The sequence below is a fragment of the Rhinolophus sinicus genome, chromosome 1 (genome assembly GCF_057876585.1).
Source record: "Rhinolophus sinicus isolate RSI-liver-muscle chromosome 1, RSI-T2T, whole genome shotgun sequence".
In the NCBI taxonomy this organism is placed as follows: domain Eukaryota; kingdom Metazoa; phylum Chordata; class Mammalia; order Chiroptera; family Rhinolophidae; genus Rhinolophus; species Rhinolophus sinicus.
The window spans coordinates 104,578,633-104,598,673 of record NC_142501.1 but is presented as its reverse complement, the minus strand read 5'-3'; the positions used below and the strand labels follow the sequence as shown (position 1 = coordinate 104,598,673).

The following is a 20,041-nucleotide window of genomic DNA, read 5'->3' as shown; positions in this document are numbered from 1 at the left end:
AGCAGAGGTGTTGCATCATCACAATTCTGTTTTAAGACAGTCAATAAGGCCGCAACTTATGCTATTGAGGACCTCCGTTTCTTTCTAGTATCCTATGCATCATCCTGTCTTGCGTCACAGCATAGCCTCTCCCAGGGGCCTCCAAACCCACAAAGGCAGCTACCAAAAGTAGGTCACTTTCTGGCTTCTACTGGGTGGCTCCGGGTTGGGCACAAGCAGCAGCTGACCTGGGCCTGCCCCACAGCCCCTCCCAAGAGGCCCCAAATCCAACACACCTGGTGATCAGCTTCAGCAACACCAGAACAACACCCAATTAGCTCCACAAATGGCACGCCCAAGCCATGGACTGAGCAGACACCGGAGCCCTGCTACAGCCGATCCCACTCTGTGACGTCAGCCCACACACATCAGCTCATCTACTGTAGTCACAGCCAGTCGTCCTGAGCGTCCATTCCACACACTGATGCGCCAACAGCAATAAGGCTCAAGTACAACAGGAGGGCACACACCACCCACACGAGCTTCTGGAACTCCTGGCTCCGGTGACCAGGGAGACTGTACCACTGGACACACAGGACACCTGTTATATGAGCCAATGCTGCCAAGAAGAGGAGAATTAGCAGATCTACATAATACATAGAAACAAACACAGAGAGGCAGTGAAAAAACAAGAGAGAAAGAAACATTTCCCTAATGAAAGAACAGGATAAAACTCTAGAAAAAGAGGTAAACCAAATGGACACAAGCAATATACCAGATACAGAGTTCAAAATACTAGTTATAAGGATGCAAGATGAAATGAGGGGAAGAATCCATAAAGTAGGTAAAACTTCAACAGAGAGACAGCAAATATAAAAAAGACATAGAAATCCTTAAAAAAAAAAAGTCTGAAATGAAAAATACAGTATTAAAATGAATAATTTATAGATGGAATCAGCAGCACATTTGGTGAAGCAGAGGTTCCAATAGTGATTTGGTAGACAAGGTAGCAGAAAACACCCAATCAGAACAGAAAAAAAATGAACATAAATAAAAAATAAATAAAACAGAAAATACTTTAAGGGATGTCTGGGACAATATCAAGTGTAACAACATTCGTAAGGCTATCGAAAGGAGAAGAAGGAGAGAGAGCACGAATTGAAAACCTAGTGGTTGTTGAGTTTCATGAGTTCTTTGAATATTTTGGAGATTAGTCCCTTATCGGAGGCACTGTTTGCAGAAATCTTCTGCCATTCAGTTGGTTGCCTCTTTATTTTGTCGATGGTTTCTTTTGCTGTGCAGAAGCTTTTAAGTTTCATATAGTGCCATTCGTTTATTTTAGCTTTTACTTCCCTTGCCTTTGGAGTCAAATTCATAAAATGCTCTTTGAACCCAAGGTCCATAAGTTTAGTACCTATGCTTTTTTCTATGCAGTTTATTGTGTCAGGTCTTATGCTTAAGTCTTTGATCCATTTTGAATTAATTTTGGTACATGGTGACAGATAGCAGTGCAGTTTCATTCTTTCGCACGTGGCTATCCAATTCTCCCAGCACCACTTATTGAAGAGGCTGTCTTTCCTCTATTGTATGTTTTTAGCTTCTTTGTCAAAATTGTCTGTCCACATTTAAGTGGTTTTATTTCTGCGTTCTCAAGTCTATTCCGTTGGTCTCTGTGTCTGTTTTCCTGCCAAGACCATGCTGTTTTGATGATTGTAGCCCTGTAGTACAAGCTAAAGTCAGGGCGTGTCTTACCTCTAGTATTGTTCTTTTTTCTTAAGATTGCTTTGGCTATTCGGGGTCTTTTGTGGTTCCAAACAAATCTGATGATATTTTTGTTCTATTTCTTTAAAAATGCCATTGGGATTTTGATGGGGATTGCATTAAATCTGTATATTGCTTTGGGTAATATGGCCATTTTAACTATGTTGATTCTTCCAATCCATGAGCACGGAATGTCTTTCCATTTCTTTGTGCCTTCTTCAATTTCTTTCAGTCCGAATGGCTATCATCAGCAAGTCAAACACTAACAAGTGTTGGAGAGGCTGTGGAGAAAAAGGAACCCTCATACACTGTTGGTGGGAATGCAGACTGGTGCAGCCGTTATGGAAGGCAGTGTGGAGGTTCCTCAAAAAATTATGAATAGAATTACCGTACGACCCAGGAATCCCTCTCCTGGGTATCTACCCCAAAAATCTGAGAACATTTATACATAAAGACACGTGTGCCCCAGTGTTCACTGCAGCTTTGTTTACGGTGGCTAAGGCATGGAAACAACCAAAATGTCCTTCGATAGATGAATGGATAAAGAAGTTGTGGTATATATACACAATGGAATACTATTCAGCGGTAAGAAAAGATGATATAGGAACATTTGTGACAACATGGATGGATCTTGAGAGTATAATGTTAAGCGAATAAGTCAGACAGAAAAAGCAGAGAACCATATGATTTCACTGATATGTGGTATATAAACCAAAAACAACAAAAGAACAAGAAAAACAAATGAGAAACAAAAACTCATAGACACAGACAATAGTTTAGTGGTTACCAGAGGGTAAGGGGGTGGGGGTTGGGAGGAGAGGGTAAGGGGGATCAAATATATGCTGATGGAAGGAGAACTGACTCTGGGTGGTGAACACACAATGGGATTTATACATGATGTAATACGGAATTGTACTCCTGAAATCCATGTAATTTTACTAACAATTGTCACCGCAATAAATTTAAAAAAGAAAGAAAACCTATCAGAATACATAATGATGGAAACCTTTCCTAACCTGGAGAAGGAAATAGACACACAAGCGTAGGAAACACAAAAGTTCCAAACAAAATGAACCCAAATAGGCCCACACCAAAACATATCATAATTAAAATTCCAAAGGGTTAGGACACGGAGAGAATATTAAAACCGTCAAGAGAAAAGTAGTTAGTCATGTACAATGGAGATCGCATAAGATTGTCAGGTGATCTCTCAAGAGAAAATCTGCAAGTCAGAAGAGATTGGCAAGAAATATTCAAAGTGATGAAAAGCTATAATCTACAACCAAGATTACTATTACTGTATCTGGCAAGGCTCTCATTTAGAATCAATGGAGAGGTAAAAACTTGCCAGAGAAAAAGATGATGGCGTTCAGCACCAACAAACCAATATTACAAGAAATGTGAAACGACAACTTGAAAAAAGAACAAGACACAGAAGAAGAAGAAGGAGAAGGAGGAGGAGGAGGAGAAAGAGGAGGAAGAGAAAGAGAAGAAGGAGAAGAAGGAAGAAAAGAAAGAGGAGGAGGAGGAGGAACAGGAGAATGAGGACGAAGAGGAGGAGAAGAAATATGGATAATAAAATGGCAATAATTACATACGTATAACAATTACTTTAAATACAAATACGTTACATGCTCCAGAGACGACCTAACGTGGCTGAATGGATAGGACTTCAAGACCCATATATATGACATCAAACTGAAACAGTTTTGCACAGCAATAGAAACCATCAACAAAATGAAAACACGACCGGACGAATGGGAGAAGATATTTGCCAATCATATATCAGAGGAAGGGTTGATATCCAAAACATATAAGGAACTCAGAAAACGTAACACCGAAAGACAAACAATGCAATTACAAAATCAGAAGAGTACCTGAATAGACTTTTCTCCAAAGAGCTCACACAGATAGCCAAGAGACATACGACACCATGCTCAGTGCACTAATCATTAGAGCAATGCAAATTAAATACACAATCAGCTATCACCTCACAACTGTCTGAATCGCCATCATCAATAAATCAACAAACAACAAGTGTTGGTGAGGATATGAAGGGAACCCCCCGTGCACTGTTGGTATGACCGCAAATCCGGCCAGCCACAATGGAAAACAATATGGAAGTTCCTCAAGAATTTGAAAATAGAACTACCATGTGGCACAGCAATCCCACTTCTGAGTTTTTCTCCGCAGAAATCCAAAACACTCCTTTGAAAACATGTATGCATCTGTATGGTCCTTGTCGCATTATTTACAATACTCCAGATAAAGAAGCAACCGAAGTATCCATCGTCTTGGATAAACAAGAAGTGCTACATATATACAACAACATACTACTTGGCTGTAACAAAGAATAAAATCTTACCATTTGTGACAACGTGCGTGCACCTACAGGGTATTATTCGAAGTGAAATAAGTTAGACAGAGAAACGCAAATACCACATGGTTTCACTTATCGGTGATATGTAAAAATAAATAAAAACATAAATGAACATAGAAAAAAGAAACAAACTCATAGATGCAGAGAACTAACTGATCATTGCCCACAGGGAAGAGTGTTGGGGAGCAACTTGAAAAGGTAAAAGGATTAAGAAGTACACACTGGCAGTTATAAAACAGTCATGTAGCTGTCAAGGACAGCACACAGAATACAGGAAATAACATTGTAATAACTAAGTAGGGTATCAGGGATTCCACACTAATCGGAGCACCAGTTTACACATTATATAAATGCCTAACCACTATGCTGTACGCCTGAGGCTGACATCATATTGAATGTCAACTGTAACAGAAATGAAACATTTTACATCTATAAAGAAAACTAAAAACTTTCTGAAGCTTGATATTCTATTACACGGTTTTTAAGAATCTCTGCTTTTGACCAGAGTAAAGAAAGCACCCTGTCTTTTGCAGACACGGATCCTTTCTTTACTTTGGTCAATGCATCATGGACAATGGGCATAGGACCTCACGGACATGTTTTATAGGGAGCAGACGAGAGCATCATGAGCTTTGGAGCCAAGTGCATTTTGGATCAAACCCTCAACCTTCTCCCTGGCTACTGCAACACATGCTACCTAGACTGACTTGGTCTCCACTTCCTTATCTCTGAAGATGAGGATTCCCTTCCTTGCCAAGGCTATTCTGAGAAGTAAATGAGATCGTGCTTGTTACAGAATAGGTACTCAACAAGTGTTGATTTGACGATGGAGTATGTCAGAATATCAGTTGAATGAAAATCTGTGTCACTATTGCATATATGGGCCGAGGAGCCCACGGATCAAATACCATGTAATCAAATACGCCATTAAAACACAAAACTTGAAAAAAAAAAGATCTCTGTTTTTCAAATTGGTTATTATTTTATGCAAAACATGTACTCTTCAATTAGATGAAGATATTTAAATATATTCCCAAAGCAATGATTTAGAATATAGTGGAATCCTTTTGTTATACGAGTTTTGAGATAGAGAACATGAATTCTAAACTTTCAAAAATTCTACAATTATTAAGTCTAAATGAGGAACCTAGTATACCGGAAACTAATATAAAATAATACGGATTGTCAACGGGATGTAAGTGAAAAAAAAATGAAATGAAGAAAACACTCCCTCCTAACAAGTATACCATACCAACATACAAAGCGTAATAAAATAAAACCATATGTCATATACTATCTAATTTTAAAACTGAAAGGTACCAGGAAGAGTTCATGACTATTACAATGAGTACCTGAATCCATTCAAGATTTCATTCAGGCACGAGTATGATAAAAGTCATGCTGGTATAACGTAAAAGTCACATTAAGAATCCTTACCGTTACCCAAATTGCATAGCTCCGTCACGGTGGGAAAACTTCCTATCGAATTTTACTATCACTATACATTTCCCAGCCCTTCTTTTTCTCAGCCCCCATCTTTGATACTTACTGAAGTTAAAAAAACAACAACAAAACAATGCAGCAGCAAATGGTCACATGTTATAAAATGGTTCATGCTGAGGAATTTTCCATGACAAACATAGAACAATGATAGGTAGACCACAACTAAATTTTACAAGTCATTGCTACACAAAACTAAATTCAGAGCAAAACAGTTAATTTCACACAGGAGCCTTTTACCTTGGTATTAACATCGAAGAGCCATTCCTCTGATATAGGCCATGAATCATTATTGCCAGTTTCGCGGGAAAGACTTTAGGGTAAAGATAACAAAAACAAGTGAATTCATTTCTTGACAAAAGCAACAACAACAACAAAAGGAGTAAAAGGTCAGCTATCTGCATATGAAATATAGTCTCTTGATATAATTAAAAATTAGATGATATGCTAGAAAAGCTATTAGCTACCTATTTCTGCCTCCACCACTCCCAACTCATGCAATATTTAATGAAGATACACTCTAAGTTTCCATAACAAAGAATGACAGCCAATATGTTGGCGACACCTGAGAGTATGTTGTTTTCACCAAAAGTCCTGAAGGCTGAATTCAAAACGCAAATAATAGCTGACATAAATGGAACCTGAACTGGGACAAACGCAGTGAGCTAAATCAAGTTAGAAAGATACACTGACCCTTCTCCATGGTCTGTCCCTGGTTCAAAGATTAATCTGTGTGAGAAAAATGGCAGTCTTGCTTCTTTAACGTAGAAAGCAGTTATTAAATCGCGCCATTCATTCCTTTCACCCTGAAACACTACAATCAGTTCCCTGAAATGTGTGAAATGTTTGCAAGTTACACGTACAACAGTCAAAGAACAAATAAGTATGTTCTTAGCCTCCCCACTCCCAGACCACTTGTCCTCACAGCTTCCTGGCAATCTCCAACCTTGAAAACTTCAGCCTAAGAAGGCATAGACTCCTGAAACAAGGATGGGCTCAAATGACCCACAGTAGGAGTTGTCCATTTCCCTGTTCCTGGAAAATAAGCTAAGTGGAGCCTCAGTCATCCACTCCCAACATAGTCATGTTACCACCTACCCAACTCCATTACTGTTTTCACAATCAGTCCTATCTCTGCCCAACCCTCCATATCCATGGGAAGGACATCAGTGCATCGGGAAAAGAGGTGGAGGTGACGAAACACCTGCGGTGGGCCATGGGTCTATATAGTTCAGCAATCTGCAGTGCCTTTGGACTCGAGGGGACCCGCTCTGTAATTTCGGGTGCTGGTGGATGATACCATATTCCTACTTGCTATAAAGAGAATGTTTCCAGAGGCTCAAAGGTTTAATATGTTTTCATACAAATCTTAAAGAATGCTGGTTCCTCCAATTCAACAAACAAAAAAGCAGCAACCTGTTCAGGACGCCCTTGAACCCCTTACTTTAATCTGCTTTTTTAGACAACTACCAACATCCTCTTTCCTTCTTTCTTGTAATTTCTCTTTATCTTGTCATACCCTACCATTCTGATCTCTTTTCCCCTATCTGATCTCTGATCTCTATTCTAAAATCCTTATTCCTACTCCAACCCAGTGTTGGTCCTATTGAAACTTGGATTCCGCTGCTAATTCCATTCCTTTCCATAATTAAAACACTCACCCAAAGGATGATAAAGAAGGAAGCGTACTGGACTTAGAAACCTACACTTCATCTCATTTCATCACTCACTGTACTCAAGTAAGTCACATAATCTCTTTGAGTTCAAACTCCTCATGAGATCAACCACTTGACCAAAACATTAACGGCAGCATGAAGTACTAGGGGGTGTTTTGAATTAATTAATTGCTAACATTCCTTCAACACCTGGAATTCTATGGACTTTTGATTCTCTCTAGAAAAACGGAGAACACTTAGCTGGCAGAAGTGGAAAAACAACAACAGAACAACAGCAACAAAAAACCCTGAGAAAAGCAGTGAAAAAGATAAAAAAATCATGGAAAGTCATCGAAGAAAGAAGAGAGACTCTGGAAAAAAAGAAAAAAACTTCCTAGAACAAGGGAAAGGTATTAGCCAGAAGAGAAACACAGGCTGAGACATCAGTAAGTAGAGAAATCAATTGGAAATATCATCTCAATTTGTGCTGCAGTAACACAACATGATCTATACATAGATGTTCTTCACTTACAGAACAACGATTCGTCCCAAGAAGGCTACATCGCATTATACCTGAAAACACTTGCCTGATTAGGTCTTGCTTATGCACAACCTGTGGTTCTGTGGCCACAGCGAACTGAGATCTGCCTTAAACACTGATGGTGAAAACAAGGTTCTCGTGACTGCTGCAATTGTGGAGTACATTAACACAAGAGCTTGCGCTCACTGGGCTTGGGAGGACACTTCTCAATCAGTGTTAACACGTCACTAAACGGGACTCTCTGAGTCCACCTGACTTGCACCTGAACCTTGAATCCAGACCCGTCCAGGCACTTCTCAGTACAGGCTGAGGGACAAGAGAAGGGACTTGGGAAGCCAAGCAGGCCGAAGGTCACATCACGGGTCAGCCACTTGGTAACTATGGTACCAGGGGTCAATTAATCCACCTCCCGGAACCACACACGTGTAATGAATACAAACTAGGCCGAACAGCACAGCTACTTTGCAAAGTTACTGTGCCGACGACCTGAGAGAACCAATGTTAGGCACATAGTATAGGGCCTAATCCAGAGCAGAAAGAACACTCATTAAAGCTTACTGGCTTCTCTCTGAAGTCTCTTAGTTAACATGCAATTTTAGAAATCCATAAAATCCTACCTGCTCGCAGGGTCACATTTAGAACACTCATCCACTGTTAAAGAAAAAATTCAAATACATTGTAAATACACAACAGAAAAACACAGAACTTTGAAAGCGTCAGATTGAAGTGATATAAAAATACTTCTTTGGGGCAACCCCTGAAGGCTATAGTAGGGTGAATATTAATGATACAAGTGGTGGGCAATTTATACGTGAAGCGCTTTTACTTCCCCTGCTATACATCTGTGTGTATATAAAAATACATATATATATATATATATATATATATATATATATATACACACACACACACATACATACATACACATATACACGTATATGTATGTATGTTCCTATATATGTGTATATGTATACATACATACTCCCCAGTGTACGCTAAATACTAGTCTAAATGGAATCATACTTTCTCCTTATTCCCTTTCTTATTTCCTTATGTTACCGTGATTGAGGAAGAATGCCAATGTCTCGCTAAAAGGTATTCTATTTGGCTGTAACTTGCCTAAACAGAGTAAACATAAAGCAGATTTTGCTACAAAATGACTGTAGGAAATTCAGAACTACGATCAACCTACACAGAGGTAGGCTAGGGTTGAACTCTCTGTTTTTGTATTTCCTTCTTTGCTTTCTCTGTTATCTTGTAGCTGTGATTCACGCAATTCATGGAGCGTAGAAGTACGTAAGAAAAACACACCTCCAATCTGAGTCTTTCGTTTGTCTATTACGGTCATCTGTCCAAACTCTGTGGATGCTGACAGAGGTTTGCTCCTTGAGTGTGTGGCAAATGGCCGTTTATCACCAAATTTCGAATCCCCGGATCTTTGAGAAGTTCCATGATTGAAAGTCAAAGAAGTAGCATTCCAGCTGGAAGAATCTGAAAATACAGTTTTCATTTATTAGGAGGTAAAAATAACACAAAGTCGACCATCGTGTAAAACTTCCTTCTTCAGAGAAGCAGCCCCACACCCTCTTTCTCCCAAACACACTACTCCTTCAGAGTACATGTTATTTTAGGTGTCCTATACTTGCCATTCACATAGGTAAGTTTAATTAACTATTGTCACTCAGCAATTTCTGCTATATAATGTGTTTCCGATTAAAGCTTCCCTTCTCAATAGTTAAAATGGTGTGGGGTGTGAATTTTTTTGTCAATATCAAAAGTTATGTATTTTAAATTGTTCGGTTTTTATTTCTAAGATTGTAACTATCTGTGGAGACTACTGACTTAAAAATGTTCTTTGGAATTCTCAAAAATTTTTAATACCATCAAAGCATCCCAAGGCACAAAAGCTTCAGAATTCCTGTTTGCAAAGATTGTGTCTGTCAAATATTCATTACTATTAATTACGTCTCCCATTTTTAATACTCGAAGACACCAGAGGCGCAGGTACGCACACAGCCAGTGTCTGCTCAGCAGAACATCTGGTTGTCTTAAGACCATCAGTGTTACAACACTAAGAGAAGAAGTGAAGTTAGAAAACAATTGACATGGTAGCCATTGAGGCTTACTGGCGTTAACATAAAAAGTCAAAGAACCATTTGAAAATGCTGGAAAAATCTTCCAGGGTGATAACTGACCTGTGGTAACCACTATTAAGTACAGGGATTCCAAACTGGGACAATTAGGGTATCGAACAAATGGAGAAACATCTTAGTGAAGTCAGTTTTAAAATCTCATTTCCTTATTCCTGTAAATACCTCTTCTCAAACATCCATACAAACAATGACATCACGTTATGTCAAATCCTTCAATTAAATTTGTAGCAAAGAAAAAAAGGAATGAGGAAGAGAAGACTGCACGCATGTCAAATGTCCTCGCGTACTCCTTCCCAAAATTAAATTGGTGTTACAAAGTGCACCTGGTCTGAAGGGTTGCACTTCGTCCATTCCTACAGCTTCGTCAGGAACAGGATCTTTCTCTTCAATTGTCGGCTGAAGGGGTTAGGAAACAAGATGATTAGTAACTAATGGACACTTTATGCAATCTCTAGTTAACAATTCAGGCTAGCAATATTAACGTTATAACCTCCAAGAAAAGGACTTTTTGAAAAATAGGTATTTAAGCGAATATTAGGTTGGTACAAATGATACTGCAGTTTGTGCAACTTTTTTAACCTTTGAAACTGCAATTACTTTTACACCGAACTAAGACCTTGAAAAGTGTACTTCATATAACTTTCAAATATTTCTAATGACACATTCTTTTTTTTTTTATTCTTTTTTTAGTGTTAAAACAAGATACTTGCTTGACATGGTAAGAAACCTTGGTGTATGTCGTGTTGAGTCTAAACAGAACATTTTAGAACCTACTTCATCTAGGTCAACAAGAGGTTGGAAAAAACAAACTCGTATTTGATAAAAATTTTGATGGGAAAAATGATTAAATAAAATGGCAAAGTTGTAAGAAAAGCTTTTCTTTAAAATATACTTAAAAATAATAGGAAAAATGTTATATATAGTTATACAACTTTTCAAAAAAGTATAATAAGTTCTAATCAGGGAAAAAATAAGAACATTTATTTATTAACTGTCTCAAATGTACCAGGCCTCTGCTATGCACATTTTATTTGTTTTCCACACAAATGACAAATATAGAAATGGTTTGATGGTGGTTAACCCTCTTCCTACTTCCTGACCATTCCAAGACACTAGAATAAAATGAGGAACCTGTACGATCCATTGTTGTCTCTGCCCAGCAGGTTTTGCTCCTAGATCTCCACATGACTGGCTCCTTCTCATGCTTCACTTGGCAGTATCCCACACAGACATTTACTTCAGGTCAAAACATTCAGCTCGCACCAACAAAGCCTCAAGTACCGAAACACTACACATCTATGGGGTATCGCCAATCACAGTCTCCTGAAATTTAGCATCCCCCAGATAAGAAATCCACGTGCCCCTTCTAACTTTTCCACTCTGTTCTTGACACTACTGCCAGTTGATTGTCCTTTAGGTTTACAAAAAGTGTCCCCACCATTTAGTAAGTCACTACAGCCCACTGTGATCATAGATTTTACATTTCTACAGCTCCCTTTACACTTCACAAAGTGTTTTCCATTTGTTACCTCATTAGTTCAGTCCACATACCTGAAAGGTAGGCATAAGTACCTTTATGATGAATGAGGTCACTGACATGCGACAGATTAAAAAGAAGTTTCCCCAACATCCCACAGCTAGTAAGTGACCCATCCAGGATTCTACTGTGTTCTTATCGTCAAACGCAGTGTCTGTGCCAGTAGGCAGCAGTTGCCTATATCAGAAGATCACACTCCTCCTGTCTCTTTCCACAGCTGTCATCTCACATTGGCTCATCATTACTTTGTATTTCTATTACTACAAGTACAGTTGCCATCAAGATACTCAATGCATGCTATTTTAATTGAACAAGACAGTTGTTATGCATTAAAGCAGCGCTCAGGGGATTGCTGTTAGTATAATTCTACATATTATTTCTATTAACAATGCTCTTCCTTCCTGGGAAAAGTTCCTTGCAGATCTATTTGAGAATACAAATGTAATAATACTTTCATGTATCAGGCATTATCTTTTCAAGTTCCAAGGTATAAAAAACCCTAACTTCCAAATTCTTTCTTTCTGAATCTCATTAGGACATTTACACAACCATAAAAACCACAGAATCATGCATTTGGGCATACTTCAAGCTGGAATAATTCTTTAGCTTTTAGGTAAACTTCACTTCAGAACCCAACTGATTCCTTATGACTTGGAAGCCTTCTTGTTTTATACTATTCTACACCGACCGCCTTAAGTGAACCTCGCAAGTTAGCAGAATTCTACTACGCTGCCTCATTATACTAAGCACACATGTCTTTTATTAATTATAGGCTAAACCGTAAGAAAATAATTTGTGTGGGGAAACGCAGAGGTGAGAAAGTACAGTCAAAGCATACCTTTTAAGTTTCAACATCACTGAATGGTGATATTTAAAATAATAATGATAAAAATAATAGTAGTGAATGACAGTACCTCAGAATCCCAACATGATTTTACAGCTGCTTCTTCTAATCTTAATGCGGATGTTTTAACTATAAAATGTAGTCACAGAACATTAATGTGAACATATATTACTATGCATTTTAAATACACATTCAAGTCATGAACATTTCAATAAAAGTAATAGCAGAAAAGAATTTCAGGGGGTCAAATCATTTGCAAGAAGAAGTTGTTAGTAGTACTTTTGCAAAAAAGATAGGAAAAAATGCTTATAAGAAATGAAAATCACAGTTGGATCTACACATGTTAGATTTGCTTATAGCAGCACTCAAGCTAGAAAGAATTCATAGATAGTCACTAAGTTATCACTTGTATTATTTTGGTGTGCTCCATCAACACAAGTGAAAATATCAGTTTTTGTTTGCTCTTGTGGAGCACTTTCAATAATATCCACACCATTTTCTCTTTTTCCAATTGCCGGCTTGGTTGCTTCTTTCTATTAAAAAAAAAGAAAGAAAAAAGAAAATAAAAACCCAACTTCAGAAAACATCATAGTCATTGACTCGTTCACTCACTCGCTCAGTCCTTCAAGTAAGTAAGACGACAAACTGCTATCGTAACCATCAAATCATAGGCATAGACCCAGGGGAAGCTGGAAATATAAATGAAAGATTTTGTCCTATATTCTACTAGGGCTCGATGTATTCTGATTCGTCAAAACAGTAAGAACAGAAAAGTACCGCTCTCCATTTCTACACCTCACATGAATCAAGTATAGCACGGCACAAAAGAAACAACAATCAGTCGTACCAGATGCTGAGAAAAGAGGACTGCATCTTAAAAGACACACGAGGTGCTGAGGGAAACCAGGAAGGGGAGTCCAGAAAGAGCAGCAGGCGCAAAAGCCTAAGGTATGAAGCAACATATAATAGTGAGGGCAGAAGAAGAATGGGGTAAGCCTGGAACACTGAAAATGGAATGGGGAGACAACTGCAGAACCAGAACCAAATCAAAGAAGGCACGTGTCATGCTAGCATATGACTTTTACCCTCACGTAACGGGGAGTCACTCAGTAAACAGAGGTGTTGCACCATCACGATCATAGTTTACAACAGTCACTCAGGCTGCAATTTATGATACAGAGGAGTTCCATTTTTTTTTAGGATCCTACCCATCAGCCTGTCTTGCTTCACAACATAGGGCCTCGCAGGTGCATACTCACAAAGGCAGCTACCAAGAGTAGGTCACATTGTAGCTTCTACTGGGTGGCTCCGGGTTGGGCACAAGCAGCAGCTGACCTGGGCCTGCCCACAGCCCCTCCCAAGAGGCCCCAAATCCAACACACCTGGTGATCAGCTTCAGCAACACCAGAACAACACCCAATTAGCTCCACAAATGACACGCCCAAGCCATGGACTGAGCAGACACCGGAGCCCTGCTACAGCCGATCCCACTGTGTGACATCAGCCCACACACATCAGCTCATCTACTGTAGTCACAGCCAGTCGTCCTGAGCGTCCATTCCACACACTGATGCGCCAACAGCAATAAGGCTCAAGTACAACAGGAGGGCACACACCACCCACACGAGCTTCTGGAACTCCTGGCTCCGGTGACCAGGGAGGTTGTCCCACCCGACACACAGGACACCTGTTATATGAGCCAATGCTGCCAAGATGAGGAGAATTAGCAGATCTACATAATACATAGAAACACACACAGAGAGGCAGTGAACAAACAAGGGAGAAAGAAACATTTCCCTAATGAAAGAACAGGACAAAACTCTAGAAAAAGAGGTAAACCAAATGGACACAGGCAATCTACCAGATACAGAGTTCAAAACACTACTTCTAAGGATGCTCAATGAACTTTGGCGAAAAATAGATAAACGCTGTAACACTTCAACAGAGACAGCAAACATAAAAAGTGGACATAGAAATCATTAACAAAAGTCAAATATGAAAAATACAACATCTGAAATGAGTAATCAATAGATGGAATCAGCACCAGACTTGGTTGAGGCAGAGGATCAAATCAGTGATTTGGAAGACAAGGTAGCAGAAAACACCCAATCAGAACAGAAAAAAAGAAATGAAAAATGATTATGAATAAAAAATAAAAAGATAGAGAGAGAGAGAATACTATAAGGGACTTCTTGGACAAGATAAAGTGTAACAACACTTGTAGGGCTATCAAAAAGAGAAGAGAGAGAAAGGAATTGAAAACCTATTTGAATAAATAATGACGGAAATCTTCCCTAACCTGTTGAAGGAAACACAAGCGCAGGAAACACAGAGCGTTCCAAACAAAAGAAAGCCGAACAGGCCCACACCAAGACATACCATAATTAAAACGCCAAAGGGGAAAGACACAGAGAGAATATTAAAACCAGCAAGAGAAAAGCACTTAGTTATATACAAGGGAGCTCGCATAAGACTGGCAGGTGATCACTTAACAGTAAATCTGAAGGCCAGAGGAATGGGCAAGAAATATTGAAATGTGATGAAATGCAATAATGTGCAACCCAGATGACTGTATCCAGCAAGGCTCTCATTTAGAATCAAATGAGAGGTGAAGAGTTTGCCAGAGAAAAAGAAGGTGATGCAGTTCAGCACCAGCAAACCACTAGCACAAGAAATGTAAAACCACGACAAGAAGAAAAAAAAGGAGGAGGAGGAGGAGGAGGAGGAGGAGGAGGAGGAGGAGGAGGAGGAGGAGGAGAAGACGGAAAAAGAGCAGGAGGAAGAGCAGGAAGAGGAGAAGGAAAATGAACAATAAAATGCCAAGAACTACATACCTACAAATAATTACTTTAAATGGAAATAGATTAAATGCTCCAGAAAAGACATAAGGTAGCTGAATGGTTAAGAATACAAGACCTATATACACGACAATCAAACTACAAAATTTCTGCACGGCAAAGGAAACCAACAACAACATGCAGTCACGACCGGATGAACGGAGAAGATATTTGTCAAGGATATATTTGATGAAGGGTTGACATCCAAAACACATAAGGAAATCATAAATCTTAACACCAAAAGACAAACAATGCCATTACAAAACGAGAAGAGTACCTGAATAGACTTTTCTCCAGAGAGGTCACACAGATAGCCAAGAGACATACGAAAACATGCTCAGTGTCACTAATCATCAGAGCAATGCAAATTAAAAACGCTATGAAATACGACCTCACAACTGTCAGAATGGTCATCATCCATGAATCAATAAGCAACAGGTGTCGGTGAGGCTGTGAAAAAAAACAGAGTCCTCGTGCACTGTTGGTGAGACTGCAAATCCGACCAGACACAATGGAAAAGAACATGGAAGTTCCTCAAAAATTTAAAAACAGAACTACCACGTGGCACAGCAGTCCCACTTCTGGGTTTTCCTCCACAGAAATCAAAACACTAATTTGAAAAGCAATATGCATGTCTATGGTCGTTGCCACATTATTTTCAATAGTCCAGATAACAAAGTAACCAAAGGATCCATCGTCTTGGATAAAGAAGCAGTGGGACATATATATAACAAAATGCTACTTGTCTGTAACGAAGAATAAATACTTACCGCTTGTGACAAAGTGTGTGGACCTAGAGGGTATTATTCTAAGTGAAAAAAGTCAGACAAAGAGAAAAACACACCTGAATTCACTTATTGGTGATATGAAAAAAAAAAAAATGAACATAGATGGGAAACAAATTCATAGGTGCAGAGAACGAACTGATCGTTGCCAGGTTCGAGAATTGTTGGGGGAATGCTTGAAAAGTTAAAGGATTAAGGAAAGAAGTACAAATTGGGAGTTCTAAAACTGTCATGAAGATGTCAAGTACAGCGCAAAGAATACAGTAAATAACATTGTAATAACTAAATATGGTATCAGGGATACCACACTAATCGGGGTACCAGTATATGCATTATATAAATGCCTAACCACTATGCTGTACACCTGAGGCTGACATCATATTGAATGTCAACTGTAACAGAAATGAAACATTTTACATTTATTTTCTCCACAGCCTCTCCAACTGGTGGGAATGCAGACTGGTGCAGCCGTTATGGAAGGCAGTGTGGAGGTTCCTCAAAAAATTACGAATAGAATTGCCATATGACCCAGCAATCCCTCTCCTGGGTATCCACGCAAATAATCTGAAAACATTTATACATAAAGACACGTGTGCTCCAATGTTCATTGCAGCTTTGCTTACGGTGGCCAAGACATGGAAACAACCAAAATGTCCTTCGATAGATAAATGCATAAAGAAGTTGTGGTATATATACAAAATGGAATACTATTCGGCATAAGAAAAGATGATATAGGAACATTTGTGACAACATGGATGGATCTTGAGAGTGTAATGCTGAGCGAAATAATTCAGACAGAAAAAGCAGACAACCATATGATTTCACTGATATGTGGTATATAAATCAAAAACAACAAAAGAACAAGATAAACAAATGAGAAACAGAAACTCATATACACAGACAATAGTTTAGTGGTTACCAGAGGGAAAGGGGGGTGGGGGTGGGAGATGAGGGTAAGGGGGATCAAATATATGGTGATGGAAGGAGAACTGACTCTGGGTGGTGAACACAAAATGGGATTTATAGATGATGTAATACAGAATTGTACACCTGAAATCTATGTAATTTTACTAACAATTGTCACCCCAATAAATTGAAAAAAAAAGAAAAACTTTACATTTAAAAAACAAAACTAAAAACATTCTGAAATTTGACATTTAATTATTTCATTTTTAAGAATCTCTGCTTTTGACCAGAGTAAAGAAAGCATCCTGTCTTTTGCAGACACGGATCCTTTCTTTACTTTGGTCAATGCATCATGGACAATGGGCATAGAATCTCACGGACATGTTTTTATAGGGAACAGACGAGAGCATCATCAGCTTTGGAGCCAAGTGCATTTGGATCAAACCCTCAACCTTCTCCCTGGCTACTGCAACACATGCTACCTAGACTGACTTGGTCTCCACTTCCTTATCTCTGAAGATGAGGATTCCCTTCCTTGCCAAGGCTATTCTGAGAAGTAAATGAGATCGTGCTTGTTACAGAATAGGTACTCAACAAGTGTTGATTTCACGATGCAGTATGTCAGAATATCAGTTGAAAGAAAATCTGTGTTGCTCTTGCTTATATGGGCCCAGGAGCCCACGTTATCAAATACCATGTAATCACACAGGCCATTAAAACCCCAAACAAGAAAAAAAAGAAAAAAGAATCTCTGCATTTCAAATTGGTTATTATTTTATGCAAAACATTTACTCTTCAATTAGATGAAGACATGTAAATATATTCACAAAACAATGATTGAGAACACAGTGGAATCGCTTTGTAATACGGGTTTTGAGATAGAGAACGTGAATTCTAAACTTTCAAAAATTCTACTACTATTTTAGTCTAAATGATGAACATAGGATACCGGAAACTAATATAAAATAATATGGAATGTCAACGGAATGTAAGTGAAAAAAACAAACAAAATGGAGAAAACACTCCTTCCTAACAAGCATACCATACCAACATACAAAGTGTAATAAAATAAAACTATATGTCATATGCTATCTAGTTTTAAAACTGAAAGGTACCAGGAAGAGTTCATGACTATTACAATGAGTACCTGAATCCATTCAAGATTTCATTCAGGCACAAGTATGATAAAACTCATGCTGGTATAACGTAAAAGTCACATTGAGAATCCTTACCGTTACCCAAATTGCATAGCTCCGTCACTGTGGGAAAACTCCCTATCGAATTTTACTATCACTATACATTTCCCAGCCCTTCTTTTTCTCAGCCCCCATCTTTGATACTTACTGAAGTTAAAAAAACAACAACAAAACAATGCAGCATCAAAGGGTCATATGTTTAAAATGGTTCATGCTGAGGAATTTTCCATGACAAACATAGAACAATGATAGGTAGACGACAACAAAATTTTACAAGTCAGTGATACACAAAACTAAATTCAGAGCAAAACAGTTAATTTCACACAGGAGCCTTTTACCTTGGTATCAACATCCACGAGCCATTCCTCTGATATAGGCCATGAATCATTATTGCCAGTTTCGCGGGAAACACTTTAGGGTAAAGATAACAAAAACAAGTGAATTCATTTCTTGACAAAAGCAACAACAACAACAAAAGGAGTAAAAGGTCAGCTATCTGCATTTGAAATAAAGTCTCTTGATATAATAAAAAATTAGATGATGTGCTAGAAAAGCTATTAGCTACCTATTTCTGCCTCCACCACTCCCAACTCATGCAATATTTAATGAAGATACACGCTAAGTTTCCGTAACAAAGAATGACAGCCAATATGTTGGCAACACCTGAGAGTATGTTGTTTTCACCAAAAGTCCTGAAGGCTGAATTCAAAACTCAATTAATAGCAGACATAAATGGAACCTGAACTGGGACAAAACCAGTGACCTAAATCAAGGTAGAAAGATACACTGACCCTTCTTCATGGTCTGTCCCTGGTTCAAAGATTAATCTGTGTGAGTCAAAAATGGCAGTCTTACTTCTTTAACGTAGGATGCACATACTAAACTTACCCCATTCCTTCCTTTCACCCAGAAACAGTACAGTCAGTTCCCTGAAATGTGTGAAATGTTTGCAAGTCACACGTACAAAAGTCAAAGAACAAATATGTATGTTCTTAGCCTCCCCACTCCCAGACCACTTGTCCTCACATTCCTGGCAATCTCCAACCTTGAAAACTTCAGCCTACGAAAGCACAGACTCCTGAAACATGGATGGGCTCAAATGACCCACAGTAGGAGTTGTCCATTTCCCTGTTCCTGGAAAATAAGCTAAGTGGAGCTCGGTCATCCACTCCTAACACAGGCATGTTACCACCGACCCAACTCCATTACTGTTTTCACAATCAGTCCTCCCTCTGCCCAACCCTCCATATCCATGGGAAGGACATCAGTGCATCGGGAAAAGAGGTGGAGGTGACGAAACACCTGCGGTGGGCCATGGGTCTATATAGTTCAGCAATCTGCAGTGCCTTTGGACTCGAGGGGACCCGCTCTGTAATTTCGGGTGCTGGTGGATGATACCATATTCCTACTTGCTATAAAGAGAATGTTTCCAGAGGCTCAAAGGTTTAATATGTTTTCATACAAATCTTAAAGAATGCTGGTTCCTCCAAGTCAACAAACAAAAAAGCAGCAACCTGTTCAGGACACCCTAGAACCCCTTACTTTAATCTGCTTTTTTAGACAACTACCAACATCCTCTTTCCTTCTTTCTTGTAATTTCTCTTTATCTTGTCATACCCTACTATTCTGATCTTTTCCCTTATCTGATCTCTGATCTCTATTCTAAAAGCCTTACTCCTACTCCATCCCAGTGTTGGTCCTATTGAAACTTGGATTCCCCTGCTAATTCCATTCTTATCCTCTTCCACTGCAGTCACTAGACCTTTCCATAATTAAAACACTCAGCCATAGGATGATAAAGAAGGAAGTGTACAGGGCTTAGAAACCTACACTTAATCTCATTTCATTACTCACTGCATCAACTAAGTCACTTTAATCTCTTGGAATTAATACTCCTCATGTGATCAACCACTTGACCAAAACATTAATGGCAATATGAAGTACCAGGGGGTGTTTTGAATAATTAA

The 20,041-nt window shown here is 38.9% G+C and overlaps 1 protein-coding gene across 1 annotated transcript in view; it reads right to left on the bottom strand.

Moving 5' to 3' along the window:
• Positions 1-20,041, bottom strand: part of LOC148759145 (ankyrin repeat domain-containing protein 26-like) — a 123,974-nt gene that overhangs the window by 46,744 nt on the left and 57,189 nt on the right. The gene's annotated exons all lie outside the window — the stretch shown is intronic.